At 43.5% G+C, this 20042-nt stretch overlaps 1 protein-coding gene across 1 annotated transcript in view; it reads right to left on the bottom strand.

Annotated features, from left to right (window-relative positions):
• CNR2 (cannabinoid receptor 2) overlaps positions 1-19482 on the bottom strand; it is a 40619-nt gene extending 21137 nt beyond the window's left edge. Inside the window, exon 1 of the mRNA XM_040424506.1 lies at positions 19294-19482. The gene's annotated coding sequence lies outside the window, so the exon portion shown is untranslated. The remainder of the gene's footprint in view (positions 1-19293) is intronic.
• Positions 19483-20042: the final 560 nt, after the last annotated feature.

The following is a 20042-nucleotide window of genomic DNA, read 5'->3' as shown; positions in this document are numbered from 1 at the left end:
ATTGTGTAGACAGGGCCCCAGTGCACTGTATTGCCCGGGGGCCTATAATGCTCTTAAGATGGCACTGGTTATAATGCCCCTTATAGTTCCCCAGTCGTATGCTCTTACTACTTACCTTATTTATGTTCCCGCTCCCACCTGCTGCAAATGCAAGAATGAAGAAACAAAAAGTTACTGGATCATTAAGACCAAAACAGACCTGGTCATTAAGGAGATAATAACTAAATGAGTGACTATATGAGATGGCTGGCACCTTTCGGTTTTTAAAGGGTTTCTGTCACCTGAAAAATGGGTATTAACCCCTCAAGGACCCTGGGATTTTCCATTTTTGCGTTTTCATTTTTCACTCCCCGCCTTCCCATAGTCCTAACTTTTTTGTTTTTCCATTCATATAGCCTTATGAGGGCTTATTTCTTGCGGGACAAGTTGTACTTTCTAATGGCACCATTTACGGTTGCATACCATGTAGTAGAAAGCGGGAAAAAAATTCCAAATGGGGTAGATATGGGAAAAAACGCAATTCTGATAAAGGTTTTTTTTTTGTTTTTTTTTACACTGTACACTATGCGGTAAAATTGACCTGTTATCTTCATTCTCCAGGTCAGTACGGTTACAACGATACCACACTTGTATAATTTTTCTTGTGTTTTAATACTGAATTTTTTTTTTAAACCTTTGAGGGAAATTTTTTTATAATCATTTTCTGACCCCTATAACTTTTTTGTAATTATGTATAGTGAGGGCTCATATTTTGAGGGACGATCTGTTCTTTTCAGCGATACCAATTTGAAGTGTGTGCGACTTTTTGATCACTTTTTATAAAAAAATATTGGTTATTTGAAGTGACAAAAAATAGCAAATTGTCTGTTTTTATTTTTTTCCCGTTATGCCATTAATATTGTTATATTTTAATAGTATGGGCATTTTCGCACACGGCGATGCCCATGATGTTTATTTTTTATTGTTTAAGTATTTTTATTTTTATTTTAAGGAAAGGGGGGTGATTTGAACTTTTTTAGATTTTTTTTATATTTGCAATAACTTTTTTAACTTTTTTTTTAAGTCACCTTGGGTGAAAATAACTGGCAATCATTAGATTGCCTATTGTGTTCATTGATGTCTATATAGACACCATTGAACACTTCATTTGCACTATACCAATACAATGCTGCCACCTAGTGGCCTGTATTGCTATAGTCATCTAATAACCACTGAAGCCTGCTTGAGGCTTCAGCCTATTAGATCAATGTAACAGGTTCCCCGATCTTAGCCGGGAAACGCTGTTACCGGAGCAGAAGTGTGCGACTTCTGCTTCCGGACTGCGCAGATGCCGTGTTCACATTTGACCACGGCATCTGAAAGGGAAAATGTATGCGATCAGACTTATGGCTGATCACATACATGTGCTGCGGGTCTATGCTATTTAAAATAGCAGAAACCCGGCGGCTATGGCGCCCGCTGCACGTGCAAGTGGGGCGCCATGTTTGGGGATCGGACTTCCCCCGTACATGTATGGCGGAGATCCTTAAAGGGTTAAGCTGGCTGACATTAGCGATGTGCTAATGTCAGCTGAACATAACTATATTAGTGCCATCTCACTGCCTGAAGCTCCTTTTGCCCACCTCTTTTCATGCCCTTCTTGATTCACAGGGCAGCGCTGCTCTCCCCCCGCCTGCCGTGTCTGCAGTGTAAATCTCGCACCGTTCAGTATTTGGCGCAGGCGCAGTGAGGGAAGGACGCTCGGTGGCTGCCATCCGATACCTCCGCTACAGAAAGAACTCAGGGCGTGAACAAGGTCTTGAATAAGACCGAAACGTTGGCCAGTATACAACTATGAATACATTTTTTGGGATGGATATATATATATATATATATGTACAAAAAAATATAAGAAGATAAATAAGATATTTATGCAACATTCTTTTTGGAGTGCCGTGGTCTTCCTATTATCATCGGTTTCACATTTACCACTGAGCACCGTCCATACTAAATGAGGAGTGCCGTTCAACTCTTGTCTTTAAGATTTACACTGCAGACACGGCCGGTGGGAGGAGAGCAGCGCTGCCCTGGTGCTGTCAAGAGAAGAATGGCGTGAAAGAGGTGGGCAAACGGAGCCTCTAGGAGCAGGTGCAACGCCCCCCCCCCCCCCCCCCCTCTCTTAGAGGCTAATTAGCATATTATAAAAGTTTGTTTTTCTCAATAAAGGCTTCAGGCAGTGAGATGGCACTAATATAGTTATGTTCAGCTGACATTAGCACATCGCTAATGTCAGCCAGCTTAATACCCATTTTTCAGGTGACAGAAACCCTTTAAATAAACATTTTTATGGCACTCCCATTAGGGATGCTCTGATACATATTAGATTACATCCTGCTGACAAAATTTGCCTTAAATTACATAATGTAGATGGCCCGACATTTGTATTTTGGAAGGAGTCCCTACCAATGTTTTTGACACAGGTCTCTATCTAATATGCCATAAATGTTTAGAGGTGTATCCCCTGAATTTTTTCTTGCACAGTGGCACTCCCAGATTAGCAGGAAACTGCAGCCTGCCCCATTCACTTGAAATCAGTACAGACTACAGAGGCCCCTTTATTTTTACAATCAGCGGCAGTCCATGAGGTCAGATTTTCACTGATCTTGAAGCAATGCCTTGTCCTATAAATACCTTCACTTGATAAGAGGGGAAACCGTTCAATAGGCTAATCATTATGTTGTATGAAAGGTCTTTAGAAATGAAAATTCATGGCCTAGAGGTTTTTTACTTTCTTTACATTTTTCTTACATTTTCTTTCATTTTGGAGTAACATGTCACAAAGTAGACATACAGTATGTACACTTAATGGGCCACATGCATATAAACTGTTCAAACAAAAATATCAGTGATACCAATAGCAACCAAGCAGGGGCATAGCTATAATTCATAGGGCCTCATAGCAAAATAAGATGGGGCCCTTACTACCTAGTGTAAGAAAATTAAAACAGCAACATATGTAGCAATAATTAAAGGTATGTATAATAGCACCCTATATCAGAAGACTAACATTATAGCAAAAAGCCACCATATCTTTATTCCCCACAAAAAGGTACAATGTTCTTGCGCCTGATTGTGCGCCCACCCCAGCCTCTGGGCCCCATAGCAAGTGCTATGGCTATAGTTACGCCCTTGTAACCAGGATCATGTCTTTTATGTACAACCCTGCCCTGAAGATGAAAGCTGTCTGCTTTGGACAACAGTGACCACCAGAGGGCACTTCTAGCTGTTGTACTGCTTATTTTTACAGAGACCTGTTTAAGGGCTGTTATACATGAATGTGATTGGCCTGGGGAAAAAAGGGGCTCTGTGTCTGCCAAATATCCCGGGCCAGCCGTGCTTACCTGAACTGACTGGCATTTACTATTCTATATAGTTCTCCCTATATACAAGAAGGGTGGATGTGGTGTCGTCAGCACTGCCTGGACCGAGACTGAGAATAAGGCCTCATGCACACGACAGTTTTTTCTCGGCCTCCGTTCCGCTTTTTTTGCGCATAGGATGGGGACCCATTCATTTCAATGGGTCAGCAAAAAAATGCTGATAGTTCATCTATTTGTGTTCCAAGTCCTTTGTCCGTGTTTCCCTTCAGCAAAAAAAATAGTGCATGTCCTACTTTTTTCACATTTGCGGACAAGGATAGGCATTTATTACAAGGGATCTGTGGAAAAAAACGGATCCTCCAAAAAAAAAACGGATGCCGCACTAGTTTTTTTTAGCGGACGCACAATTTGCGGACGCAAAAAACTGTCGTGTGCATGAGGCTTAAGTCAGTTAGGGTCTATTCAAATGTCCGCAATTTCGTTACGCATTTTGCGGAACGGAATTGCGGACCCATTCATTTCTAAGGGGCAGCACGATGTGCTGCCCGGATCCGGAATTGCGGATCCGCACTTCCGGGTCCGCAATTCCGATCCCGAAAAATATAGAACATGTCCTATTCTTGTCCGCTATTGCGGACAAGTATAGGCATTTTCTATTAAGTGCCGGCGATGTCCGTGTTTTGCGGATCCACGGATTTGTGAATCCGCAAAACACACACGGACGTGTGAATGGACCCTTAAGCAGAGTCAAAGGGAAAGTGCCTGTGAAATCTATTCTGAACACCCGTCGGCTTGCCTCCACATCGGCTCCACTACTGCCTGGCTTCTGCTACTCTACAGCAAGATGTGAGGGGAGACAGCTCAGTTGACACAAGCATGCTGGCTTCCATTGATGTGTCCCACTCAATCTCAAATGGACAAGCAACTCAAGGCGACACTCTCACACATCTATGTGGCTGTGCTCCTGCACAGCTGAACGGGGGCAGCGGTGGTGAGAGGGACCTGTGGGCCACCCTGGATTAGGGGTTTGCTGCAACTGTGGCTAACCCACTAGTCTCAGGTGACAAGCTCCATAATTATTAAACAGCCAATGATAAATCTGTTAAGGCTACTAAAGATGTTGAATTTTAAGGGCAAGTCTGTTTTCTTGTCATGAACTGTGCATGTGCAACATCTTAGAAAAAACCACTCCCTGTACCTTCACAATCAGCATAAAGGGGTATTCCAGTTAGAGAAAGTTACTCCCTATCCACAGGATAGGCGATAACTATTAGATCAGTGGAGGTCCTATGATCCATTTATTCATACTTAGTTATCTCTGGCACTCCCATAGAAATGAATAGAGGAGTGGCACGCATTTCTGACTAGCTGCTCCATCCATTTCACAGGGCCCCACGTAGTATAGGGCCCCTGTTCTTGTGATCGGTGGGGGGTCTCATCATTAGGACCCACACTGATCTAATAGTTATCTGTTATCCTGTGGATAGGAGATAACTAGGGATGAGCGAATTGACTTCGGAAGAAATATCCGAAGTCGATTTGCATAAAACTTTGTTAGAATACTGTACGGAGCAAGCGCTCCGTGCAGTATTAGAATGTATTGGCTCAGATGAGTCGAAGTTATTACTTCGTAAAGTTTTGCAATACTTCTACTGTTTAAAACCTTTTACCGAACTTGGGTTCGGTTCCAATGTACCACAGGGGTCAGTATTGGGCCCTATTCTCTTCAATATATTTATTAATGATCTTGTAGAAGGCTTGCACAGTAAAATATATTTTTTTGCAGATGACACTAAACTGTGTAAAGTAATTAACACGGAAGAGGACACTATACTGTGTATTTACTACAGAGGACAGTATACTGCTACAGATAGATATGGGTAGAGTGGAGACTTGGGCAGATAAGTGGCAGGTGAGGTTTAACACTGACAAATGTAAAGTTATGCACATGGGAAAGAATAATACATGTCACCAGTACATACTAAATGATAAAGCTAGGTAACACCGACATGGAAAAGGACCTCAGAATCTTAGTGAACAGCAAACTAAGCTGTAGAAACAGCTGCTGCCAAGGCCAATAAGATAATGGGTTGCATCAAAAGGGGCATAGATGCCCGTGATAAGAACATAGTCCTACCACTTTACAAATCATTAGTCAGACCACACATGGAGTACTGTGTACAGTTCTGGGCTCCAGTGAACAAGGCAGACATAGCAGAGCTGGAGAGGGTTCAGAGGAGGGCAACTAAAGTAATAACTGGAAATTAGGGTTATTCACTTTCGAAAAAAAGACGACTGAGGGGAGATCTAATTACTATGTATAAATATATCAGGGGTCAGTACAGAGATCTCTCCCATCATCTATTTATCCCCAGGACTGTGACTGTGACGAGGGGGACATCCTCTGCGTCTGGAGGAGAGAAGGTTTGTACACAAACATAGAAAAGGATTCTTTAGGCTCAGTTCAGACCTGAGCGTTTTACAGCACGTTCCTACGCGCTGTAAAACGCTCAACAAGGAGAAACCAATGCTTCCCTATGGGAATGGTTCTCACCTGGGCGTTTTACAGCGCGTACGATCGCGCTGTAAAACGCCCGACGCTCAAACAAGTACAGGAGCGTTTTTTTGGGCGCTTGTCGCGCGTTCCTGTGCATAGACTTTCAGGAACGCGCGACACTGTGTGTACGCTTGTCTCTGTATGCGCGATTGTAAACGCCCGTACAATCGCGCATACAGAGCGCTCCTTTCAGAACGCTCAGGTCTGAACTGAGCCTTACGGTAAGAGCAGTGAGACTATGGAACTCTCTGCCTGAGGAATGGTGATGGTGAGTACAATAAAGGAATTCAAGAGGGGCCTGGATGTATTTCTGGAGCGTAATAATATTACAGGCTATAGTTACTAGAGAGGGGTCGTTGATCCAGGGAGTTATTCTGATTGCCTGATTGGAGTCGGGAAGGAATTTTTTCCCCTAAAGTGGGGAAAATTGGCTTCTACCTCGCATTTTTTTTTTTTTCCTTCCTCTGGATCAACTTGCAGGATAACAGGCCAAACTGGATGGACAGATGTCCTTTCAGCCTTATACACAATGTTACTAAACCTGAATACCCCTTTTAATGTAGCATTCTTTTTATTCTTTAACAGGCACAGTGCCATAAATACCATTGTGGCTCTGCCTGTTACTGCAGTTCAGTTCCTTTCACTTGAATGAAGGGGACACTTGGTGGATATAGCCTTTTTTTCTAACACAATATGCTCTAGTATTGATAGTAGACTGGCACACTGTATCTTGTAAACATGTAGAGGATCAAAAAGTATCTAAAAAAATTATAAAGGATAAAAATATAAAATATAAATATAGAAAATATAAAAAGTAGGGATGGTAAAATAGTAAAGTAAAACTTCAGAAGTCTTAACAAGTGATGGTTGGAGGTATAAAGTCAATGTGGCCGCAAGGGTATGGCCAGCAAAAGTAATAATAGTCAGCAGTTGGTAGTTAATAGTGGTAAATGCTCCTATTTGGCCAAGGAGTAGATGAGACTCAATTAAATTTTCAGTAGTCACCACCGTGGGTCACAAAAGGGTTAATACATTCCAGAAGGGTTAATACATTCCAGAAGCTTATTAAAATCCAATGGCAGGCAGTATGTATTGTATCGCTCCTGTCACATCCCACAGGAGAGTATTACAGTGCCTGCTGTTATCTTACTGGCGTCTTCATTCACGGCAGGCAAAGATCGGCGTCCCACGTGGTGCGGTATCAATTCTGCGAGCTTAGAGCGCCGTGACGCTCTTTTTAACCACCCCCTCCATTTAGATTGGATTGTTCAGATAATTGACAATCAGTCTTTCAAGGCTGGTTTTAATTATGTAATCATGATGAGAGTTTCATCAGTGATTAAGACTTTTCCTTTAATTGACAATGACATAAAGCTGGGTCCTAAAGTCCAGTATAGGTAAAAAAATATATACCGTATATAAATAAATATATAAAATATATATGTATTAAGGCCGATTAATTGGCCTGCATTTGTGGGAGGGGCGCCCTGCCCTATATCTAGGACGCACCTTTCTCCAGAGGGGACGGACGGCAGCAGTGTTCCTGTTACAGCCGGCGGTGTCAGTATCTCCTAGGCGGCAGAGCGTCACTTCCGGTCGGCGCTTCCTCCTGCAGTCCGGCGTCCTGTTCCTCCTCGTGCGGCTGCCTCAGCGCAGTGTCGGCTCCTTAGTCCGGTCGGTGGGGTCGGTCCCTCTAAGGTATGAGAGGGACATCCCCACACCGGAACGGCAGTCTGGCAGCATGCCCCGCTCCCACGTGACTTGCACGCAGGTAGCAGGAGTCAGCGGGACTCCGTTCGTATATTTGCTGGGGCTACTCGCATTAGGCTCTATCTTTCTGCATTGGGGGAGGCTTGTAAGGGAGTAAGGATGGGGGGAGGGGGGGAATGTCAATGAGAAGGCTAGTTTGAGGGCGGAGTTTCAATCTGCCTGATTAATCACAGCCTAGCTGTTTTTAACTTTTCTGTCAAGACGAATTTTGTATAATCACCATGACTGTTATATGGGGGGCAAAGTCTGGCACGGGCCGCCGTGCTGTCAGTTAGGTAGGGGGTTAATGCCATACAGCGTGATGGTGATGAGTTGTTGGGGGTAGTACCCCAGTAACAGGCGCCCCTAGACGTAGGCCAGCAGGGGCACGCCAGACCCTTCACATTGTATGGCATTTTATTTCATTGTTCTGTTTCAGATGGGCAGGTTTCTCATTTGCCTGTCTTCATACACTTGTCGCAATTTGCTTGCTACATAGATAGCTGTGTTTTTATTTTTGGCATAGGCCCGTCAGCCGTTCAGCCAACTCCGTGAGAACCCCAGCAATCTGACAATCGTGTCTCGTCACCCAGCTTCGGGTCACTTGAACGCAGGCGCAAGCGTTGTTTAAAAAAAAAAAAAAAAACTTTTTCTGCTTAATTCATGCGGATAGGTCTATTTCCACGGTTGGTTCCTTGTGTTCTTCTCATATCAGCATCGTGTCCTGTTTCCGGTAAGGTCCTCCTTCTTTGTCTCCAATTTATTTTCCACTGTCACACGTCTCCTCTTTCTCCGTACCTCAGCTGTCAGGTGGTCACCAGGGTCAGTTACCTTTTGCATGATGGTTTCTGCAGTGGCGGTGGTGGTGTCTAGGCACGGGTGGTAGTCAAATTGTTGCTAAACAGTGGTAGTGACGGTCCGTCTTTTTGCTTGCTTTACAGTCACAGAGAGCATGTCAGCTAGGTTGCCGGAAGACAAGTTGGTTAGGGTCCGCGCAGTCATTCACAGTTTCGTCACTGGTAGGGTCACCACCAAGGTGGAACTGCAGTCGTTATTAGGCATGTAAATTTTGCGATGCGCGTCATTCCTCAGGGTAGGTTTTCGTAGCCAGATTGTTACCACTCCCACTGTCATAGCTATCATCCAGCCATGTCTCAGTTATTACCACTGTCATAGCTATCATCCAGCCATGTCTCAGTTATTCCCACTGTCATAGCTATCATCCAGCCGTGTCTCAGTTATTCCCACTGTCATAGCTATCATCCAGCCGTGTCTCAGTTATTCCCACTGTCATAGCTATCATCCAGCCATGTCTCAGTTATTCCCACTGTCATAGCTATCATCCAGCCATGTTTCAGTTATTCCCACTGTCATAGCTATCATCCAGCCGTGTCTCAGTTATTCCCACTGTCATAGCTATCATCCAGCCGTGTCTCAGTTATTCCCACTGTCATAGCTATCATCCAGCCGTGTCTCAGTTATTCCCACTGTCATAGCTATCATCCAGCCATGTCTCAGTTATTCCCACTGTCATAGCTATCATCCAGCCATGTTTCAGTTATTCCCACTGTCATAGCTATCATCCAGCCATGTCTCAGTTATTCCCACTGTCAGGATAGTCCAGTGTTCCTGGACAGTCAAGCGCAAGCGGATTTGAGCATGTGGGACCACTTCTTGAGTCATAGGAATGGCGTGTCCATGTTTGTCCCGGCGGTCTCCCACAACTCCCCCGTCATATTCTCCAACAGCGGGGTCAGCACTGGTTTCGCTGCTATTTTTGGCCCCCATTGGCTGAATGGGGCGTGGCCGGAGGAGTTTTGTGAGGCCACGGGAATTTCCAGTCAACGGAGGCTAGGGACCTGTATCCCGTGGTGGCAGCAGCGCATGTTTGGGGTAACCATTGGACAGGCCGTACCGTGGTCTAAATGACCAAGACCTCCCAGTCAGGTCCCCCTACCCAGGTCAAATTCTTCCCCCACGTCTCACAAATGGGGTCCGGTCCACGTCCTGCAGGGATTGTCAGGGGCACTGGCCGGTCGCGGCACTAACACCCCACTGTTACCCTTCGGGACAGCAGCGTTGTCCACCTCCCAGTTCATAGCGCATGCGCGTATACTGGCGGTCAATCTAGGTTTTGACCCCCTCACGATGTCAGGGCATTCGTTCAGGATTGGGGCAGCCTCGGCCGCTTCAGGAATCAGGTGCCAGCACACATTATCCGTAAGTTGGGCCGGTGGCGCTCGTCTTGTTACAGCCGTTATGTTCCGAACCCCGTTAGCGAGATTTCTTGTGCCTTTCAGAATTTGGCGTTGTAATACGTCAATGAACACGCTTTGTATTTTCATGCTGGGTTTTTGGCCTCTTTCAGGTGTACTCTCGACGGAAGCGGTTATGGCACAACTCAAGCCGCTAGTTCTGTTGGGGCATACATTAGGGGGTAGGTTCTTTCACACATAGCCCCGACCACAAGTATTAAGGCCGATTAATTGGCCTGCATTTGTGGGAGGGGCGCCCTGCCCTATATCTAGGACGCAGCTTTCTCCAGAGGGGACGGACGGCAGCAGTGTTCCCCTCCCAGCCCGCCCTTTTCCTTTCACTCTCCTACAGGGTATGCCCTCTTTCAGGTGTACTCTCGACGGAAGCGGTTATGGCACAACTCAAGCCGCTAGTTCTGTTGGGGCATACATTAGGGGGTAGGTTCTTTCACACATAGCCCCGACCACAAATATATATATATATATATATATATATATATATATATAATATATATATATATATATAATGATGGTATAAGTCTAAAAAAAGTATGTGTATAAAAATAATTTCTCATATATAAGGTTTTCATACACATAATAAAAAAGCTTTTATAGGGGAAAGGGTTACGGCATAGTGGATAGGAATGCTAAACATAAAGTAATTTCTTATATGTGGAGATTGGGAGTTATATGGTATATAGTGTATCTGTATTTTTTTTTATTTTTTTTAATCCTGAATATTCCCCCCCCCCTTCCCTTGGCTGCTGTCGCTGATAGCCTGAACCCCATACTCCCCCCTCGCACCCGTCCACGTACACCACCCAACAGAGCGAGGTAATCAGTCCACCTCGCTGCTACAGATGGAGGGATATCGCGTACCTTGCCTTCTCCGCCTCTCAATCTCCTCATACAGCTTTATTTGGGACATAATCTGTCTCCACTCCTCAGTGTATCTATAGTTGATATTGCTAATGGTGTATCTACAGTTGATACTGAATCTCTGTTTAGTGTTGCTAGGGGAGATAATGTTGATCGTACATTGATTTAATGGTAGAAATGAGGGAGGGGGACCTAGACCAAGGAGAGATCGGAGTGCTGGTAGAACAGCCAGACTCCGATCTCTCATCGGCCCAGGGAACCCGACACTGGTGTTTCACAGAAATACAAATAATTCAAGATCGGCATTCAGGCCGTCGGGTAGAAGTGTGTTGAATTCAAAAATAAATCGTGATTCTGCACTGGACATTTTTGTAATATGGTCCCCTCCCCTCCAGTTCATCTCAATTTTCTCAATTGCAGCAAAGGATATACCTCTTGGGTCCTGGTTGTGGCATCTTTTAAAGTGGCTGGATAGTGAATGCTTATCATTTCTACTATCAATCAATCTACAGGGTGGGCCATTTATATGGATACACCTTAATAAAATGGGAATGGTTGGTGATATTAACTTCCTGTTTGTGGCACATTAGTATATGTGAGGGGGGAAACTTTTCAAGATGGGTGGTGACCATGGTGGCCATTTTGAAGTCGGCCATTTTGAATCCAACTTTTGTTTTTTCAATAGGAAGAGGGTCATGTGACACATCAAACTTATTGGGAATTTCACAAGAAAAACAATGGTGTGCTTGGTTTTAACGCAACTTTATTCTTTCAGTTATTTACAAGTTTCCCCCCTCACATATACTAATGTGCCACAAACAGGAAGTTAATATCACCGACCATTCCCATTTTATTAAGGTGTATCTATATAAATGGCCCACCCTGTACTATCAACATTATCTCCCCTAGCAACATTAAACAGATATTCTGTATCAACTGTAGATACACCATTAGCAATATCAACTACAGATACACTATATACCATATAACTCCCAAGCTCGACATATAAGAAATTACTTTATGCTTAGCATTCCTATCCACTATGCCGTAACCCTTTCGACTATAAAAGCTTTTTTATGTGTAAGAAAACCTCATACAGTATGTGAGAAATTCTTTTTATACACATACTTTTTTTTAGACATACCATTTTCTATATATATATATATATATATAATTTTTTTTTTTTTTTTTTTACAATTCTCATACGGACCTATACTGAACTTTAGGACCCAGCTTAAAGTCATTGTCAATTGAAGGAAAAGTCTTAATCACAGATGAAACTCTCATCATGATTACATAATTAAAACCAGCCTTGAAATACTGATTGTCAACTATCTGAACAATCCAATCTAAATGGAGGGGGTGGTTAAAAAGGGCGCCACAATCAATGGTGGGCACCACTGAGGAAGGGGTCAGGTTGGACCCCGAAACGCGTCTAATGTCTCTGCAAATGCCCGTCTGTCCAAGAAACTGAGAGGACAACACTTTAGGAAGCGCTTCCATCTATTATCAGCCCTCAAATCCATCATAACCTCCCCAGGCAGAGTAAAGGAGGATTACCTTGTGACACGCCGACTCCACATAGGACCACGTGGTACACCGAATTTACATAACACCACGTGGGACGCTGAGTGCTCTAAGCGCGCTGAATTCATACCGTACCACGTGGGACGCCGATCTTGGCCTGCCGTGAATGAAGACGCCAGTAAGGAAACAGCAGGCACTGTAATACTCTCCTGTGGGACGCCACAGTAGCGATAAAATACACACTGCATGCCATTGGCTTTTAATAACCTTCTGGAATGTGTTAGCCCTTTTGTGACCCACGGTGACTACTGAAAATTTAAGTGAGTCTCATCTACTCCTTGGCCAAATAGGAGCATTTACCACTATTAACTACCAACTGCTGACTATTATTACTTTTGCTGGCCATACCCTTGCGGCCACATTGAATTTTTTTTTTTTTTTTTAAATCAATAAGTTTTTAGCAAAAGTTTTCAGTTTAGCAAAATAACAAGACTTACAGAAAGAAAGGTAACAAATGATAAATCATAAAGGTTCCATACATGAAATTAAGAGGATACATAAGTAGCGGAAAGTACATGTGCTATAGGTATTACATTGCGAGCATACTCCTTACACAGTATACAGCCATGCCACATTTTGTATATAACCATTGTAATTGTGTTTGCACAGAAAGGCTATATCAGGTATTTTGAAAGTGACACTGCATAAGGGCTGGACAACCATTGTAGCCACGAATTGTGCACTGCAATTCTAGCTTTCAACGAGGAGGCGAAAGTAAATTCACATTGCATATGGTGATTCACTATTTTGAAAACTTCACTAAGTAAAGGAGGCTGTGAACTTTTCCATTGGCATGCAATCACTTTCTTTGATGCAAATAAGATATGTGCTACCGTGCCTCTACTATCCCAGGAGATGTTCACCAGTCCTATACTGAGGATTGCTAGCTCTGGAGTCAATATTCCCGCTATCCCAGTTATTTCTTCCATAACCTTCGATATCGAGGCCCAGAACTGGGATAATACCGGGCACTCCATTTCATGGACCAGTACATGGCATCCGTCCACTCACTCAGAGAATTCCTTTCCCATTTCTGCCTCCCACCTGGACATAAAGGGCTTTTTGCTGTCTTTATCTATCAGCGTCAGGTGTGAATACCAAAAGGAGAGGCTGGAATGGGAACGATTATCTGCTCTTAGTAGCTTGCCAAGTGGGTCACTCACATCTACTGTGGCATCTAAATTGAGAGGTGTGAGAAAATGACGTATCTGCAAGTATTGATAGAAAACCGGGTTAGGTAAGTTGTAAGTGGAGTGTAATATCTCAAAGGAGCGTAGAGTGTACTGCTCATATAAACTCCCAAGAGTATCAATCCCGCAGTTCAGCCAGCCTGTGACATGAAGTGTAGGGATGTGATATTCTATGGCCATGATAGGAATATATTTCTTTTCCAGGGGTAAAAGACACCTGTTTTTGAATAATTGTGCCCATGCGAACATGGACGCTTGCATTGTATTCAGAGGCACGGGAAATGTGGTGGGCTTCAACAAGTAGGCAGCCAGCAGTGACTTAAGAGACCTCCTCCTAACATAAACCTCTACTATGCTGAGCCACTTATGAGGTGACAAAGGTGTCCACCACTCCATAGTCTGGTCCATTAGGTTAGCTAAGTAATAATTATATAAATCTGGGACCCCCAGCCCGCCCTTACTAATAGAGGGATACAGCACATTTTTCTTAATCTGGGGGGGGGGGGGGGGGGGGGGGGGGAGTTTCCCCATATGAAGTTAAGCATGTCACTTTGCAGTTGCTTGATATATGTTTTGGGTATTTTCAGAGGTATGCACCGAAATATATATAGGATTTTGGGAAGGATTAACATCTTAACCGCGTTTATTTTTGCAATCCACGAAAGCATTGCTTTACTGTACTTGGAGTAGTCAGTTTGCAATTCAGACCTCAATTTTTTAAGATTTAGTGAAAGCAGGGTAGACAACGAGTTAGTGAGTTCCTCACCTAAATACCGTATAGATTCTGTGGCCCAAGCAAAGGGATACTTTTCGCGTAATACCTGATACAAACTTTCCGGCATATTAATTGGTAGTACATTAGTTTTGCTGACATTTAACTTATAATAGGATATTGAGGAATACTGGTTTAATATTTCAGTTACAGCCTGGAGTGATGCTAAGGGGCTAGTGAGAGTCAAGATGACGTCATCAGCGTATAAGCCAATGCAATGGGAGCATTTCCCTACCGTGATTCCAGATATTTGCGTGCAGTTCCTTAATCTTTCCGCCAATGGCTCAATCACCAATGCGAATATCAGGGGCGATAATGGGCACCCCTGCCTAGTCCCATTAGTGATTGAAAAAGGAGATGACAGAAAGCCTGAGGCTAAAACACTAGCTCTGGGTGTTGAGTACAATCTAAGGATAGCTTGCAGGATATGCCCTTTGAACCCGAATTTCCCAAGAAAGAGTCTGATCCAGAAACCCCCAGTGCACTCTATCGAACGCTTTTTCAGCGTCTAGGGAGACAAAGATCGTGGGGGCTCTGGACCACTTTGCAACCTGAATCAAGTTTAATATTTTCCTAGTTCCATCCCTACATTGTCTACCTGGCACAAAACCCACTTGGTCAGGATTTATAAGGGCAGGTAGCACCTTGTTGAGGCGGGCTGCCAAAATCTTAGCAAATAGCTTGAGGTCAGCGTTCAGCAGGGAAATTGGCCTGAAATTCTCAGGGGCATCAGGGGTCTTCCCCGGTTTGGGTAGAGTGACTACAGTGGCCTGCAACATTTCTGAGGGAATGTCTCCAGAAGTCCTAAATGCATTATACAGCTTAACTAGGTGAGGTACAAGCGCTGAGTGGAATGTTTTATAATATTCTGCTGGGAATCCGTCAGGTCCCGGAGCCTTATTAGACGGGGTGTTTTTAATTGTAGTGGAGATCTCCTCCGAAGTAAATGGCCTATTCAGAATACACAAGTCATCCTCAGAAACCTTGGGAAGCTTAAGGAGTTCTAGATAGGCCGAGATTGCTTCTTCGGAGGGCTGAGCCGTATGACCATCTGATCGCAAATTGCATAGGGAGGAATAATATGCCGCAAAGGCATCGGCTAGTTCCTGAGGGTGTGAATACACTTTACTGTTATATTTTAAACTAGTTATCCTAGCTGCAGCTGCTCTACATTTTAATCTGCGTGCCAATAATGCACCTGCTCTGTCCCCTGTGTGGTAGAAGTTTGTCTGCATTCGTTTCATACCTAGTTCTTGACGATACAAAAGAATAGTCCTAAGCTCAGCTCTGCATTCCTGAAGGAAAGCCAATGTGGAGGAGTTGTTTAACTTGTGGTTTTTCTCTGCAGCCTGTAGCCGAGTTAGAGCATCTTGAATAGCCTTATTTCTGCTCTTGTTCATTCTTGACGCCTTTTGTAATAGAATCCCTCTCATATAGGCTTTATGGGAAAGCCAAAGATTGTGTACACTAGTATCAGGGAGATCGTTAAACGCCAGAAATTCTTGTAAAGAATCTGTGATCTGCTTAACTCTTTCAGGGCATTTCAATAGATAAGTGTTCAATCTCCATTGTGGGGGCGGGAGATTGGGGAGACCATCTTCAATTACAATGCTAACTGGGGCATGATCCAACCAAGTCGCTCCCCCAATGTCAGACCTTGCGACCCTGTGCAGAAGGCTTTTGGAAACTAGAATATAGTCGATGCGAGACTGGGATAAGTGCACAGTTGATATGAACGTGTAATCTCGCTCTTCACTGTGCTGATATCTCCAGATATCGTGAAAGGCAGACTCATATAAAGTCGCCTGTAGGTCTACTCGACGATTCACCTGTTACCTGTTTGGACTTAGTCTAATGCTGAGTTAATCGGTATATTAAAGTCTCCTCCTAGTACTACTTCCCCAACCGCCATTTTCTCCACTTTGTTAAACAGCCTCCTACAGAAGGCCACTTGTCTGACATTGGGGGCGTAAACAGACACCAAGGTATATGGTTTACCATCTAGACTACACAATAAAATAACATATCTCCCAGCTGAGTCAGTTATACATTTCTGTAGGGAAAAGGCAATCGTAGACTTCACTCCAATGAAGACCCCTGCTTTCCTCTTTTTACATGTGTGGGAATGGTGCACCACAGGGAAGCTTCTGTGTTTACATCTAAATGCATCTTTTTCCAGCAGATGTGATTCCTGAACAAAAAGTACGTTACAGTTAGCTTTGAGGGCATCCGACCAGAGCTGCGTGCGTCTGTATGGAGAATTAAGCCTGCGCACATTTAAAGACAATATTTTTAACCCCATTGCTTATGTGTAGGAGCTCCCTGTAATGCACCACACCACACCTCCCTGTTTAATCCCGCCAATTTCAGGATCCTGGTAGCACATGTTGCATACATTATGAGTATAGGAACCAACAGAAAAAATAAATTAAAGCACATATATAAGGAAAAGTAAAGTGAAAACATAATGGTCATAAAAGAGTGTCAAGCCTGACCAAAAAACACTGGTCAAGAGACCAGAAAAAACAAGTCCAGTCGGGGCAGAGAACTACAGCTCTCCACTTCGGACCAACATCATCAAAAATGAACAGTCATCCGGCTACTATCTGCCAGTGTAAACTCACATGTCAGGCAACGTCCCATTCTGCTGGAATCTTGTCAGGACGTGGGGCAGCTTCCTTTGCCCGGACAAAGTCCCCGCTGATAAGGCCCCATTCGGACAGATGACGAGTCGCCACTTGAGGTGAGTTGAAAACTTGCAGGCCCCCATTATACGTGACCAACAACTTTACTCGGAAACCCCAGCGATACTTAATTTGGTGCTGTCTCAGCACAGCGGTGATCGGGGCGAACTCTCTGCGCTTTGCAAGCGTGGCTGCGGAGAGATCAGAGTATACCGCAATCCCTGTAAAGTCCTCCGATGGGGACGAGTTCTGCCTCAGAACCCTCAGGAACGCTTCCTTTATGGTGTAAAAGTGGATCCTAGCAATAACATCGCGGGGGAGCGAAGGGTCCAGACCTTTAGGCTTGGGCACCCTGTGGATACGATCTATGACCAGATCCCTCTCTGTAGACTCAGGCAGTGCCGCTTTCAGAAGTTGCTGCAGGAAATGTTCCAGCTCATGTACATCAACAGACTCTGGGATCCCGCGGATTCTAACATTATTCCGCCTGTGTCTATCCTCCAAGTCTTGCAGCTTAGCCGTTAGCTTAGCAATATCATCTTCCATAGCTTCATGGGAATCGATGAGGGTATTGTGGGAGGCAGCAAATTCAGCCATCTTCCCCTCTAGGTGCGAGGTGCGGTCACCTATGTTTTGGATGTCCTTTCTAAGGTCCTTCAGAAGCCCCAGCATGTCTTCTTTCATAGAGGAGAGCAGAGTATCCAGCATGGAGCTTATGACATCTGCAGTAAGCTGAGTGTGTTCAAGGGATTCCCGCTCAGGCCCGCTCCTAGCAGCCGAGCTGTGTGCAGGCAGCGATGGCGTTCCCGCCGGAGGAGTCAGCGTGCAGGGTGGAGGTGGGGTCCCTCTTAGACCAGACTCTGCTGGGGTCGATGTACCGAAGAATTTGGTTAGCTTCGCCGGAGCAGGGCACCTCCGAACCTTCCCCATGTCTGGAGCGCTTTATACGTGCCTGGTAATATTAGGGTGCTGGAGTAGGTGCTGTGAGCCGCTTTAAGATGTTTTAGTCCGGAGCAGAAGCGCTATGCGACCGGCGCCATCAGCGAGCAGGCCACGCCCCGCCAAATTGAATTTATACCTCCAACCATCACTTGTGAAGACTTCTAAAGTTTTACTTTACTATTTTACCATCCCTACTTTTTATATTTTCCTAGATATAGAGTAAATAGGAAAATAAAGTATTATTTATTTAAATACCACTTGTCTATCCTCTACATGTTTACCAGATACAGTGTTCCAGTCTACCATCAATACTTTACCTATACCCCTCTTCTGGCTGGGTGAGTCAGCCAGTTCTTGAGCACCTTACATGACAATAGACAGGTGAGCATCTATATAACCCCATTTCTCTACAATATGCTCTAGGTATGGTTTTCATGGGGTGTTTTTTTCCATAGGCTTCTCTATGGGACTTAAAAAATGCCAGAATTTTTTTTTACAAATCTAATAAATTGCAAAAAAACACACGAAAAATTCATTTTTTTTTTAAAGGTACAAATAAATGCAGAAAAATAGTGCATAAAGATGCCCTTGATGCATTTTTTATTTAGCAAAGCCAAATAGTGGATCGTTCCTAAAAAAGGAGAAGGTCATAAATCAAATAAATGTAATGTTTCTTGTATTTTTACTTCTTGTTTTGGCAAAGAAAAAAACATTACATATTTAGTGTGAATCTATCCTTAAAAGTTCATTAAGAAAAGGTATTTGGGAAAAAAAGCAGCATAAGGCATGAAATGTATTTTTGTCATTGAGATCTGTGGGTGAATAAACACCACTTGCTGTCACTCAGAAAAAATTAATCATGCCTTATAAAAGTGCATAAAACAAAAATCTGTTGTGTAATTGTACGTTCACATTTTTCTATTCACTCTCTGCCAAGATCTGGAATGGACTTACAGTACCTGTTTCTACTCAGTTGCACTTGCCTAGGTTACTAAAGACTGTGTATAAAAGGTATGTGATTCTATTTGTCAGAGTTACTTGTGGTACAATGTGCTCAATTTGTTACGCGTATTAAACTTTGATAAGATTCTGAGTATGGTTGACCCGGACATTCATGAGTACAGTAACTTTTACTACTCATAATTTGTATAATATTTGGTGATTTACTGTAACCCACCAATTTCTAAGCATAATACAAACTATCACTATATCCTAGATAGTCTACTCCCGCTACTGGTAATCTTTACACCACTAGTTTTCTAAGTTTCCCATAGTATATACACTAATTGACAAATTATTAGCTTCAATAAAAGCATTACCTCATTGTGCAGGACTGGTGCTTGCTCTTTCAGTCTTTTGCCTCCTTAAGATGATCATGATTCTTTACCACTGTCTTGTTTTGAGCTCTTCCTCTATTTGGTCTCTGTGTGTTTTTTCATTATGAGACAAAAATTGTTGAATCTAGACAGGAGCATTGCGTGTTGCCAAGCAGTAGATGACCCAACAGGAAGTATGCTCATTTCCTTCACTGAAATATATAATACCACCAAACATAGAAGGAGCTATCAACATTGTTATAAAATACATGAATAACATCATTCATGGACTCATCATATGTATAATTGGCACAGTACAAATCACATGAATAGGGTAAAAGAAATTAATAGTTCACCCCAGTTAACCGAAAAGATGTTTGTGTCATGAAATCAGTTCCAGTAAGAAAATACTGACTGACACATACTCAGTAGAGATGAGCGAATGAAAAAAAAAAAAATTTGGTCGGTTCGCAGAATTTTCCAAAAAGATTAGATTCGATCTGAATTTATTTGTGGCGAATTGCGTTAAAAAAAACATCTATTTCCTGGCTGCAGAGAGTCTGGGTGTAGTGGTGTAGAACAGTGTGCCTTGCAGTAACACGCATAGGGAGTCTGCTGTGATAGTGAAACAATACTGTGAGTCAGTATGACATGCAGATGACAGGCGTCGCTCTTAGAATCACTGCACACTTCACCTATTTGGTTAATTCTCAAGTGTGAACTCAGCATTACAGGTCAATGTTAGCACCAGG

Source organism: Bufo bufo, chromosome 3, assembly GCF_905171765.1.
Source record: "Bufo bufo chromosome 3, aBufBuf1.1, whole genome shotgun sequence".
NCBI lineage: Eukaryota > Metazoa > Chordata > Amphibia > Anura > Bufonidae > Bufo > Bufo bufo.
Note: the sequence above shows the minus strand (reverse complement) of the source record. Positions and strands in the feature narration are given on the sequence as shown.